General features: G+C 39.4%; 1 long non-coding RNA gene across 1 annotated transcript; it reads left to right on the top strand.

Annotated features, from left to right (window-relative positions):
- Positions 1 to 357: 357 nt before the first annotated feature.
- Positions 358 to 12,916, top strand: LOC112394119 (uncharacterized). The gene is made up of 4 exons (XR_003002097.1): positions 358 to 481; positions 9,448 to 9,530; positions 11,606 to 11,700; positions 12,127 to 12,916. It is a non-coding gene; the product is annotated as an uncharacterized LOC112394119 (long non-coding RNA).
- Positions 12,917 to 13,914: the final 998 nt, after the last annotated feature.

Genomic DNA, 13,914 nt, shown 5'->3' with positions numbered 1-13,914 from the left:
TTGTTCTCCCTCACTGTTCCGCTGCGCCCTGGACGCAGTTCTGGCTGGGCTCCTGCACCCCGCACTGCGGCGGCGGCCGGGCTCAAGGATTTGGGGCAAATCTCAACCTTGCAAATAAAGCGTAAAGCTACACTGATCCAAACGAGTTGTAAAGGAAGAAGATTTTCCAAGTAGACCCTGGGAAGCTGACCCCACCCAACGGTCACAAAGAGCCGGAGAAAACATTCTTACCATAGTTGCTGTTTTGTGGCTGCCGAGCAGATGGCGGAGAGGAGGAGGAGAGGTTGTTGCTTCTTACAGCGCGACTCTTAGGCGGTCGATGTAAGAGAACCTGCGGCACATGGGCGGATGCGGCTCCCTATATACAACTCGGTCACCATGGGGATGGGCTGGGGCCTTTTCCTGTTGGTCCAGACCCCTCAATCTGCCCAGAGAAGCCACGACAGAAGAGTGGTGATTGGTGCAAGCGACATGGGATGAGGTAATCTCTCACCCACCCCTTTTTCCCTAGCATCCATAGACTGCATCCTTCAGACAAAGAGACCGTGCAAAAACAGTCAGCCGAACATCCATTATGGGGTGGGGTTGGGAAGGGGTGAGGGGAGGGAAGAAAGAGAACTAGAGTTGGATGGTTTTATGTTGTTTAAACCTCAAACTACAGTTAAAATTACCAATGTAAGAGTTTTTTACCCAACATGTAATCGCAGAATTTGAGATGAGATATTTAATGGAAAATTATTCCCAGCCCCTCCCTCAAAGAATATTAAACTGCATTCGGTGAGGATTCAACATCTCAAATTGCTTTAAAAATAAAGTAGAAGAGAAGATGGGAATGTTGCTTAAAATGGCTTGGGTAAATGTAATTTTTTTTAATTAAAAAAAATTCAATAATAGGACCATCCAAAATGGTTTCTCAGGTTCAAGTAATTTATTTTCAGACCTTCTTTTGCAACCCTCTCCCTAATAGTTACACAAAAACAGAAGATGGAAAGAATAATCATACTAAATATGGAAGCACACAAGTAGTTCTAACATGAAGATAATTAAGATCTAATGAACATACCATACTTAGTCTGCTAGAAATACTCCTTTACCAGAAGTCTATGTAATATATGTTATGTAGTGTATTGTTCCTTAAAATGAATCATATTGCCTAATATAGAATTGAGAAAATACAAAGAGAAAGAACTGAGTTCAGAAGCTAGTACTACCTGTGCATGCAGTTATATTCTTCATTGTTCTCTCTTCCGGAAAGAAAATTAAAAAGGAGGAGCGCTGTATAGTGTAAAAAGAAAACCATTTTGTAATATTGTCTCCTTCCACAGACAACCGTGTAGATGTCAGCTCAATAACTGCATTTCTTTTTTATGTAGCTCTTATGCGAATTCAGTAAATTCTCCTTCTCTAAGATTAGGCTTTTAACTGTGGGAATTGTAGCCAGCCTCATACTGTTGCTATTCAACTAGAGACTCTGGTGGTTGCTCAATTGCCTCTTGGGACAAAAGGCTTTGCTTTCAGCCCTAGGAAATGGATTGCAGTAACATTCTTTTGCTATTTAGAAAGGTTCCATTACCAACAAGGATGTGGTATGCGGAATATGACTCTGACTGGGTACCATTTGACGTTGCTAATGAAATTTCATAGGTAAAGAAGGTTGTTATTGCCACCGAAGTTGAAAATTTGTATTTTGGTGGATAATTTTTTCTTTTGGTTTTTAGCAACAGATTTTCAGCGTCTGCAGCACCATTTATAGTGCTCTGCAGAGCCCATTCATTCCTGCTGGGCTGGCAGTCAGTGCTTGGGTGTGGGAGGGAGGGACTTGAGACAGCTGCTGCAGGTTGTGGTGTGACAGTGGCGACCATGGATTTTTCTAGCCTGAGAGCCACAGCTCTGCTTTACTTGTTCAAATTTGCTGCGGTAGTCATCCCTAGAAAAAAATGAGACCCGACATACAAATAATTTTATCTACTTCTTTCATATTTTACAGGAAAAATAATTTTCATTATCTTGTCTCTATACCTTTAGCAAATAAAAGTATATTTCAGTAAAGAGACAGAAGGGTTAAGGATGACTTGAATACTTTTTACTGAACCAGGAAATACATTTAACAAAAGTAAGAATTAAATGGCATAGGGAAGTATAAGGATTAATAAGTAGCTCATTGAAAATACTTCTTTCAAAAGTTTAATAAAGAAATAAATTACACACAACTGGACCATGGTAAAGTGTACAAATCTCCTTTTTTGGAATAAGAGGTGCAGTCTTGAATTTTATTTTCTTTACAATATGAAAGCAATATGTCATTTCCCCAATAGTCTCAGTTCTTTACTGCAATTTACAGAGGATTAAATAAAAGAGAGGAGGGCTCATGCAATTGATACTTTGTAATTCTATCTCAGAAGCGTTCATGAAAATTGGGATTTTTTTCCCTCCCCTTCGACATAAGTAACAATAAGATCTAGGTCAGAAATAGACTATGTGAGCACTGTTAATCTTAAATATATAAATGGGAGAGGAGGGGAAATAATAATCTATTCTTTTTGTTCCTGATTATCTGACTTAATAGCATACAAGCTATGGGAAGCAAAAAAAATTTTTTTACTAGATCATTTTTTAAAAACTTTTATTTAATTTTGGCTGCATTGGGTCTTCGTTGCTGTGTGCAGGCTTTCTCTAGTTGCAGCGAGGAGGGGTTACTTTTCATTGAGGTGCAAAGGCTTCTCATTGCAGTGGCTTCTCTTGTTGCAGAGCATGGGGTATAGGCGGGTGAGCTTCAGTAGTTGTGGCTTGTGGGCTCTAGAGTGCAGGCTCAGTAGTTGTGGCACACGGGCTTAGTTGCTCTGCGGCCTGTGGGATCTTCCCGGACCAGGGATTGAACCTGTGTCCCCTGTATTGGCAGGCGGATTCTTAACCACTGCACCACCAGGGAAGTCCTACTAGATCATTTTTTAATATTTACTGCCAAATTCTTTAACTTACATCAGTATACATGTATAAATATTCTACTAATGTATTCTTTCTTGTCCACAATAAAATTAGGATAAAACATTTTTTCTTTCATAATATTTGTGAAATTTAAATTATTTATTTGGGTGTCTACATCTCCTCTTCATTAAAATGTGAATCCTAGTCACAGATTGCCTAGCATATGGTAAACATCATATACATGTTTGTTGAATTAAATGAATGATTTCTGTCTGTGCATATTTTCATAACTATTATCATGGTTAATAATTTAAAGGTATTTAATAAAGTATTTTACCTTACTTATTCAATAAGCATTTACTTGCTGTCTGCAATAAGCGCTGGACCATCCAGTGTAGCATGGAGAATTCAGAGGTAGTAACATGGTCTCTTTTCTCTAGAATCTTCTGGTCCAATCAAAGTAATAAAACAAGTACAAGTATATAGTTTTGAGAATGGCATGTGTTTCTGTGTGTGTATGGGGAGGAGCCTTGTAGAATCCATTGCATGACCCCATGTATCTAACTTATGTAGGAAACAAGGGAGTTGTCTAACAATTTTTCTACTTCTTCACCTCCTATTTATCCCTAAATGCATTTCAGTCTGGATTCTGCTCCTACCACTTCTTGAAACCAAATGCCCTCTCCATTTGTTGCTAAATCCATTGGACACTTTTTGGTTCTTGTTGACCTGTGATAAGCTTTGTCACAGTTGACTGTTATCTCTTTCTTTCTTTTTTTTTGCGGTACGCGGGCCTCTCACTTCTGTGGCCTCTCCCGTTGCGGAGCACAGGCTCCGGACGCGCAGGCCCAGTGGCCATGGCTCATGGGCCCAGCTGCTACGCGGCATGTGGGATCTGCCCGGACCGGGGCATGAACCCGTGTCCCCTGCGTCGGCAGGCGGACTCTCAACCACTGCGCCACCAGGGAAGCCCGGTTATCTCTTTCTTGAGACGCTTTGTGCCCTTGGCTTCAAAAATTCTCTGTTTTCTGTTTCCCTCCTACTTTTTTTGTTTCTTCTCAGTTTCTGCTGGTTCTTCCTCTTCTACTCTTTAAATGTTGGAGTTCCTCAAGGTTCGGTCCTAGACTTTTTCCTAATTTTATTCTATGGATCTTGCCCTAGTGTCTGGTAAGTGTTCATTCCCAACGCTGCAGATCCTTTCTATATGCTGATGGCTCCTTGACATCTTCTTCTTTTTTAAATTTTTTAAAACATCTTTATTGGAGTATAATTGCTTTACAATGGTGTGTTAGTTTCTGCTGTATAACAAATTGAATCAGCTATACATATACATATATCCCCATATCCCCTCCCTCTTGCATCTCCCTCCCACCCTCCCTATCCCACCCCTCTAGGTGGTCACAAAGCACCAAGCTGATCTCCCTGTGCTATGCAACTGCTTCCCACTAGCTATCTATTTTACATTTGGTAGTGTGTATATGTCAGTGCTACTCTTTCATTTCGTCCCAGCTTACCCTTCCCCATCTCGTGTCCTCAAGTCCATTCTTTACATCTGCGTCTTTATTCCTGTCTTGCTTGACATCTTTTAGATCCAGATCTTATAGTAAACTTCCAGTCTCTGGCTGGGTTTCTCACATGTATCCCAAATTGAACTAGTTATCGTCTCAAAAATATGCACCTCCTACAAGTTTCTCTTGCTCAGTAAATAGAGCAGCACACATCTGGTTTCTCAAATCAGAAACAAGAATTACTCTTGACATCTCCATCTCCTTTTCTGAACACCATAGAATTAATTATTAGGTCCTGCCAAGTCTACCTCCTAAATATCTCTCAAATATTATTCTTTTCTCTTCATCTCTATTGCCTCCACTCTAATAAGTACATCATCCCTTGCCTGGAAAACCTCTGTGCCCTTCTAGATTTCCTCTACATTCACTCACTCTTACCCCTCTCCAGTTCAGTCTCCATACAACAGCTGGAGTGATCTTATTGTAATACATATCACTGATCATGTCATAATACAGTTATAATATGTTAATTTTAACAGTATAAACTCATGAGTTCATAAAGTTATCCCCAAAAAGCAAAAGAAAATTAAAAAAAGATAAAAGTGAATTAAAAATAATCATCTGATACCATTGCACCATTGGAAATAACTGGGGCACCAACTGCATATTCTATACACTGGCAATCATATAGTCAAATAAAGAATTGAGCATTTGTCCTGCATTTCCTGTACAAATTGTATTTCAAGGTGACCAAATGGCCCTAGTTAACCAGAGAAAATCATTCTTTACAGAGTAATGCCAGCTTGTAAATGTGGAAGTAATAATAGAGTCAGAAAAATCACCCTTTATATCCTCTAATGAAATAATTTGTTAAGGCAAAGATTATCAGTGGATGAAAACTCAGATAAAATATTGATGGGGAATGTTTTAATGGAAGGATAGGCTGTTGCCATCTGAATTCACTAGTCAATCATAGCATCACTAAAAGTGGGACAATCACACCCTGTGAACCTAAGATGTGATCCAGTAAGAAGTACACAGCATCACCTATGCAGTGATCTAGCAGAAACAGTTGTGCTGAATCTAATTAAGCCTTTAGAGCCAACTTCCGTTTAGTCTGACAACTTCAACTTCTGTGACGTCAGATGACATCATGAGGAGGAAAACAGACAACTGCAGAGTGTAGGACATTCTACAGCACAAATTGTCTTGTTTCTGCAACAAGTCAATGGTGAGATGGGTGGAAAAGGTGGGAAAGGGGGACAGCTCTAGGTTAGAAGAGATTTTGGAGACTAACTACTAAATATAACAGCAGATGTTGTTTGGATCCTGGTTCAAACAAACCAATGTAAAACATTTTGAAGATAACCAGGGAAATTTGAATATGGACTAGTTATTAGATAATACCAATAAATTATTATTAATTTTATTAAGTGTGATAATGGTAGTGTGGTTATGTAAGAAAATTTCCATAATTTTTAGAGATGCATGCAGAAGTGGTAGGTTAAATGAAATAAGGTCTAAGATTTGCTTTAAAATACTTCAGCAGGGCTTCCCTGGTGGCACAGTGGTTGAGAGTCCGCCTGCCGAGGCAGGGGACACGGGTTCATGTCCCGGTCCGGGAAGATGCCACATGCCGCAGAGCGGCTGGGCCCGTGGGCCATGGCCGCTGAGCCTGCGCGTCCAGAGCCTGTGCTCTGCAACGGGAGAGGCCACAGCAGTGAGAGGCCCACGTACCGCAAAAAGTAAATAAATAAAAATACTTCAGCAAAGAAAAAGGGAAACGATGATAGATAAAAGATTGTGGCAAAAATCTTGATAGTTGTTGAGTTTTAATAATGAGTATATGGAGTTCATTATACTTTTTTCTCTATTTCTGAGTATGTTTGAAAATTTCTTAATAAAATTTTAAAGGATATAAAAAAAGAAATTGTGAATGCTGAAGACAAATTTTATCTACTTCACAATTTATTCTGTACTGCCTTAAGTGAAAAGTTATAGAAATTTAAGAGGAGGAAAAAGTCTTTATATTATAATCTATGGTTTATCGTGAAAACCTTTATTGGGAATGGTGGCTTTTAACTGAATGGGTTGGGAGTAGAGTGAGTACTTTATTATTTTATTTTATTTTAAAACTTTATTTATTTTTGGCTGCGTTGGGTCTTCGTTGCTGCGCACGGGCTTTCTCTAGTTGCAGTGAGTGGGGGCTACTCTTCGTTGCGGTGTGTGGGCTTCTCATTGCGGTGGCTTCTCTTGCTGCGGAGCACGGGCTCTAGGTATGCGGGCTTCAGTAGTTGTGGCACGCAGGCTCAGCAGTTGTGGCTCGTGGGCTCTAGAGCACAGGCTCAGCAACGGGCTTAGTTGCTCCACAGCATGTGGGATCTTCCCGGCCCAGGGCTCAAACCCGTGTCCCCTGCATTGGCAGGTGGATTCTTAACCACTGCACCACTAGGTAAGCCCAGAGTGAGTACTTGAAATAGGGAAAATAATATTAGCAAAGACATAGTACGATGATGATATGGTGCCTCTATAAGGGAGGGCAAAGAAATTGACTTGATTAGCGCATGCAAGAGAATTGTGAGTGATGTGTTATATGAGGAGAGTGGAGCATTTTGAACCCCAGTCTGAAGAAGGAGTTTGGGCTGAGTTCACACACACAGGCAGTGTGAAGCCTTTATATTCTTATAGAAAAGAGTGGAGGGAAAAGAACAGCATTTTTGTAAAATTAATCTGACAGGTAAGTGGAGTAGGGAAAGAGACTGGGGATAAGTGGATCAATAAGGAGGTTATGGTAATAATCTAAGCAGAAGGTGTCAAACCATTGTAATTACAGTAGGAATGGGTAGAAGGTAATAATAGAAGAGACCATCCAAAGGAAGAATCCCACTGGTGATTGGCTGGACATGAGGTAAAAAGGAAAGAGTCAAAATTGACCCTTAGAGTTTTGAGCCTGGAGAACTAAGAGAATGAAATGGTAGTGCTGCTTTTTACAGAAATAGGGAAGTTGAGAAGGGATACACATCTAAGCAGGATACATGCGTTTCTGTGTGTGTTTTGGGGAAGGTGTTAAGGGCAGGACCCATCAGTCAAAGTGATCTTACAAGTTGAATGTTATACTGTTTGAGGTGATAGGTGGATTGAGTGGAGAAGTCGTAGAGGCCACCGGGAATCTGAGATTGGCACTGCTCAGAGAGAGGTCAGCATCAGAGGTGTGACAATGTATATTTGGAACCTAATGACAACAGCATTACGTGCCAGTGGTGTGGTATAAGAATAGAGTTCTCCAAGTGTAACCCAGAATTTCAAGTTATGCTGTTGAATGGGCAACACGGGTACAGCTATGTTCACCAAGTGAAAAGCCTGTCTTTCTTTTTTATTCTTTATTTTGAAAACTTTTTATTGAAGGATAACGTACGTACATAAATTTTCACCAATCATAAATGTACAGTTTTGCAAACTTATGATTACTAGAGTAACCAGTATACAGATCAAGTAACAGAACTATCTGAGAGGCCTCCCTCTGGTTCCCCTACCCTGTCACTATCTACTCTCAGTAATCCCCACTGACTTTTAGCACAATGGATTTGTTTTGCCTGTTTTTGAAGTTTATATAAATGGAATATACTCTTTTATATGTGGGTTCTTTTTTTTTTTTTTTTTTTATTATTTTTGTTTATTTATTTATTAGTTTTGGCTGTGTTGGGTCTTCGTTGCTGTGCGCGGGCTTTCTCTAGTTGCCACGAGCAGGGGCTACTCTTCGTTGTGGTGCGCGGGCTTCTCACTGCGGTGGCTTCTCTTGTTGCAGAGCACAGGCTCTAGAGTGCACAGGCTTCAGTAAATATGGCACGTGGGCTCAGTAGTTGTGGCTCGCAGGCTCTAGAGCACAGGCTCAGTAGTTGTGGCGCACGGGCTTAGTTGCTTTGCGGCATGTGGGATATTCCCGGACCAGGGCTTTATATGTGGGTTCTTTTATTCAATGTTATGTGTGTGAAATTTACTCATACCACTGAATGCAATTGTAAACTGTTCTTATTTCTATGTAGTACCCCATGGTATGAATATACTATAATTTATTTATCTATTTCCCAATGTTAATGGATATCTGCATTGTTTTTTGCTATTACAAATGGCATTGCTATTAGCATTCTTGTACATGTGTTTGGGTGAATATATTTACAAATTTCTGCTGCTAGGAATTTCAATTCCTAGTAGTGGAACTGTAGGGTAATAAGGCATGTATATGTTCAGTTTAGTAGAAAAAAATGTTAATTTTTCCAGAGTGGTTGTGGTTATGTACACTCCCACTAGTAGTATGCGAGGGTTCTGGTCATTCCTCATGCTCCTTCACTGTAGCCATTAGTGACTGTAGCACCTTCGTCACGGTGCATGGCCTTCTCTCTAGTTGTGGCGCGTGGGCTTAGTTGCCCCACGGCATGTGGGATCTTAGTTCCCAACCAGGGATTGAACTGGCATCCCCTGCACTGCAAGATGTATTCTCAACCACTGGACCACCAGGGAAGTCCCGTGACTTTAATTTTTAACTAATGAGGTTGACACCTTTTCATTTGTTTATTTGTTTATCTGGATATCCTCTTTGCTGAAATGCCTGTTCAAGTCTTTCTCATGTTTTCTCATGGGTTGCCTGTTTTTACCAATCTTAAGCGTTGGTAGGAATACATTATATATTATGAATAAGAGTCCTTTGTTGGATTTACAGATGGAAAAAGAAAATCTTTTCCCACTCTGTACCTTGTCTTTTCACTCTCTTAATGATGTCATGTGATGAGCAGACGTTCTTAATTTTAATGTAGTTCAATTTACCATTTTTTCTTTATTGTTAGCAATTTTTTGAGTTATAATTAAGAAATCTTTGCCTACCCACAAGGTCATTAAAATACTCTCCTGAAGGATTTATTGTTCAACCTTTTGTATAGTTCCACAATACACATGATTGATATTTTTATGTGTGTATGGTACAATGTAGGGATTAAGATTTATTTTTTTCTCCATACAGATATACGGTTGACCCAGCACTATTTATGTAGGAGACCATCCTTTTCCCACTGGACTTCAGTGACACCTTTGTCATAAATCAAGGTACCATATATATATGGAAAGCCTCCGTTCTTTCTAGCTCATACATATTCCAACTTAATCATTTTCTAAATTATTAAAATCTTTTTTTAACCCAAGTGATTAACTCATATGGATGAACAACCGTATAGGCTTCATATGTTGATTTATTTGTTTTCTTCCTGGCAACACATTGATTGCCTTCTAAGGTGCTCATATTGGGCCAAGCATAGCCTAGGGTATTAATAGGTGCTTGTTTGGCTAAGATTTAACTGGACATAATGCATTCTGATAAGTCCCAAGGAAGAGGCTTGGCATGATCCTGTGCAAAGAGATATGTATTACTTATAATCTCCAGATCTTTGGGGGGTGGTGTGGTGTAAAGGATGCAGGAAGGCTTCCTGGAAGAGGTGATACTTGGGGCTGTCTTGAAAAATGAATAGGAGTAGTAGGTACAAATGTGGAGGAGAGTCCACATGCAAATACACAGACAACTGGGTGAGTTTCAGAAACTGGAAGTGGTTTGTTATGGTTTGTTACATAAAGTATAAGGGGATTGGGGAATACTAGTCTGGAGGATTATGCAAAGAATTGATTATGAAAGGACCTTATTCCAAACTCAGTGAGAGCCATTAAAGGAAAGAGGAATAATGAACTTTGCATTTCAGCAAGATCCTGACTGCTCTGTGGAGAGAGAATAGATAGAACAAAGTTGGGGATGGAGGAACACGAAGCAGGGAGACTGGTTAGAAGATGGCTGGTTAGTTGATGATAACACTGATTTAAGGAAGTGGTAGTGGCAATGGAAAACAGTGGATATATTTGGGAAATATATGGAAGGTTGAATCTAGAGGAGCTGCTGATATGTAGGAATGAGGAGCAGCAAGGAATGAAGGATGGGGCTGCTGCCTCCAGAGCCAGCCAGCCTTGGGCTTAATTCTCCTTTTTGTCATAATTTAGACCAGATTAGAAAGACCATTATGGATTTAAAGAATGGATTGGAAGCGTTTGAGATGGAAGACAAGGAGACTAATTAGGAGGCTATTGCAATCATCCAGGCTTTATGATGAAAGTCATGGGGATAGAGGGAAAGAGAGTGGTTGGAAGGAAAGTGATGGATTTGGGGGATATTTGGGAGTTTGATTTACCTGATTTGGGAATAGACTTAGTAAATTAAAAACAGAAACTTTCCTGGTGACGCAGTAGTTAGGAATCCGCCTGCCAGTGCAGGGGACACGGGTTTGAGCCCTGGTCCGGGAAGATCCTACATGCTGTGGAGCAGCTAAGTAACTAAGTCTGTGCGCCACAACTACTGAGCCTGCAAGCCACAACTACTGAGCCTGAGCGCCTAGAGCCCGTGCTCCGCAACATGAGAAGCCACCACAGTGAGAAGTCCCCGCACCGCAACGAAGAGTAGCCCCCACTCGCTGCAACTAGAGAAAGCCCGCACGCAGCAACGAAGACCCAATGCAGCCCAAAAATTTAAATAAATAAATAACAGTAAAGGACTTCAAGAGAAAGCAGTGTCAGAAAAGGACACACAGATGCACTGGCCAAGAAGGAGAAAAAGCAGAAGACATTGATGTTGTAGAAACAAAAGAAGGACAGTGTCAGGATAGAGTGCTGAGTAACATCAAATACTGTAGAGGGGTTGTTAATAAGGACAGTAGAGTGTTCATTGGATTTAGCTACAAGGAAATAAGTATACAGCAAGGGCTTGGCCAAAAGACATAAAACATGTTTTCTGGCCCAGAGGAGTTCAAGGTCCCGAGAATGGAAACTGTGTTGAGTGCTGTGAGAGAGAGGTCAGTGCAGGAGCTTTCAGACACAAAGAACCGTGTCACATTTCCCCACTTCATCCCACTGTGGTGTACACTGCCTCTGCATCCTTTTGAAATGACCATACCTGTCCACCTCATGCTGCCTTCCTCATGTAGGTTTGATTGTAAATGGATAAATTCAAACAACTAAGTTTCCCTTGAATTCCACAACAAAAACACACCTCAAATTCTAAATTTAAGCAAGGAGATGAATATGATTATGCTGACATGCTGAATTTACATTTCTCTTTTTTTTTTCTACATTTATCTTTATTTTAGGGTTCAGCACTGATCAAGGTATTGAGTGAACTGGCTCTCACTAAGTATGGCCTTTAAAGACTATCTGCTGCATTCCCCTTGGCAAAATTTCAATGGTAAGGTCTAGGTAAGAATATGACCCCACACCTGAATTCAGAGTTTTATTTAAAGCTTAACATTCACTTTTTCAACCTCTGGTCAACAAATGCACTATTACTAAATAATAGTTTTTTTCTGGATAATGGTGGTTAAGAATTATCTGTGGTGATTCTGGTACCTGAGTTTCATCTATTTTGGGAAGGACGTTTATATGTAGTATAGCAGAGACAAATATTAATGAATTTCTGTTCTAGAAGTAAGACTTATAAAATAACACATTAAACACATGTACCCTGTAATATGAAAAATATATCTCTGGTATTGTAGTGCAATGTTTTGAGGTCACTCTGATGTTCAGTCATTTACTGAAACACTGTTTTTAACAAAATATTTATGTACTGAGATACACATTTTAATTTGTAATTTTGCTCTGGTACATTGAGGAGGTGCTTTACCCAAGTCTACTGATGGAATCTGACATTTGGAAAAAGGGGACAAAACTTGAAGAGGCTCAAAGGCATCCGGAGAAGAGAAGAAAGAGAAGGAAGTGTAAAAGACAGTAGGTAATCTCAGTTTTCCATGAAACACAATTTATAATTTAGTTGCATTTCATTAACCCAAATTACATACACTCACAAGAATGCACATTGAACTGCTTCAGTCCTGCCCCTCCTTTACCTCAAAGCAGATGGAAATTAGGTGGCAGACTGGGAAGGTTGCCATGGTGTACTGGCTACAGGGATTTAGTAGCAATCAAAAAAAAGCTCCAGAGTCCCTTCCCCCAACCATCCAAATGTGTGTTTCTCTTTTTTTCTCTCAAGCCCTTGTCTTAACTAATTCCATGTTATAGAGAAATCAGGGTGAGATTGATTTACTAGTGAGAAAAAATTTTTACTGCCTCCAAAATTGTTTATAGATGAATTGATATTGTTAGAAGTAAAATACTGATGAATTATAACTGGTCCATTTTTATGTAGAGCTAGCCACACAAAAAGTAAGAATTTAGTTTTTAAAAGTCTTATACAACATGCCCCCCATCTTTGAGACTTATATTTCTTACTGGTTTTTATCCCCCTGGATGACCTGCAGGCATCTCAAATTCAATATATCTAAGTGAAATTAGTTGTTTTTCTCCATTACCCTCCTGAGTATTCTATACTCTCAATTATTCTATTCTCAATATCAGTTCATTGTCACCATCTTTCTAGTCTATCAAGCTAGATTAAAATAATAATAACTTCATATAATATTTACTATGTGTCAGGCGCTATTCTTAGCACTTTATATATATTATTAACTGATTTAAGTTAATCCCAATTAATCACTAAATTCTGTCAATTATATTTCAAAATTGTCATAATAAATATTTGCAGGAGGAACAAATGACTAATCATCTAAAGCTTGACCAATTTTATTAGCCAAAGGGCTTAGCTCAAGGGGAGGATGTGGCAGAATATTTAGGAATTGCTCTTTGAGCTTCCTCTTTAAGCATTACATGTATAAATCCATGAGCCAAAATAGTAGAAGATAACCCTTTGTAACATATTGGAATCATCCACTACACCAGTGTTTCCTAAATGTGCTGAAGTAACTAGGGTGCTAGTTAAAAATACTGATTCCAGTTCCTGCATTGAAGAGTCTGATGCAGTAGGTCTAATTCAGTAAATAGTATTCTCTTAGAATTAATAATTTACTGCTTGGAACTAAAGAGTTTTAATGCTTTGGAGTAGTGTGATTCAGTTACTTCTAAATTCTGATAACCCCCGAATAAATTGACAGAGAATTACTCTCCAGACAGTCATAATTCTGAAAGACGCAACTCCCAGTGATATCCAGCTGCAAAAGGTTTTGGGAAACATTTCTCCATCTTCCTTTAGATTTAAAAATCAATTATGCATGTGCAGAAGAGAGGAAAGGCTGCTCAGCCTAAAAGATCATTTCTCTATTCTCCTTAAACATTGATTATGCATGTATTGAAGAGAAAGGATTAGAAAAGGCTGCGGTTTTTTTTCTTCATCTGCTTATAAGAACAGCAACCTGTTATTTAGTATACAGGTTATAAGAGATGCAGAGGTTTATTCAAGGTAGCATGCCCTGAAATAAGTCCCTCCTCATGGTAAGATTGTCTCTGGATTTAGCATACTTTACTAAATAAGCTCAGTATTAATATTTTTAAATGATTTCAGTATTTTTAGGTATGTAAGAGAGACTTCACTCTCACCCTTCGTGTT

The sequence above is a fragment of the Neophocaena asiaeorientalis genome, unplaced genomic scaffold (assembly GCF_003031525.2).
Source record: "Neophocaena asiaeorientalis asiaeorientalis breed wild unplaced genomic scaffold, Neophocaena_asiaeorientalis_V1.1 scaffold134, whole genome shotgun sequence".
In the NCBI taxonomy this organism is placed as follows: domain Eukaryota; kingdom Metazoa; phylum Chordata; class Mammalia; order Artiodactyla; family Phocoenidae; genus Neophocaena; species Neophocaena asiaeorientalis.
This window is presented reverse-complemented; position numbering and strand designations above follow the sequence as displayed.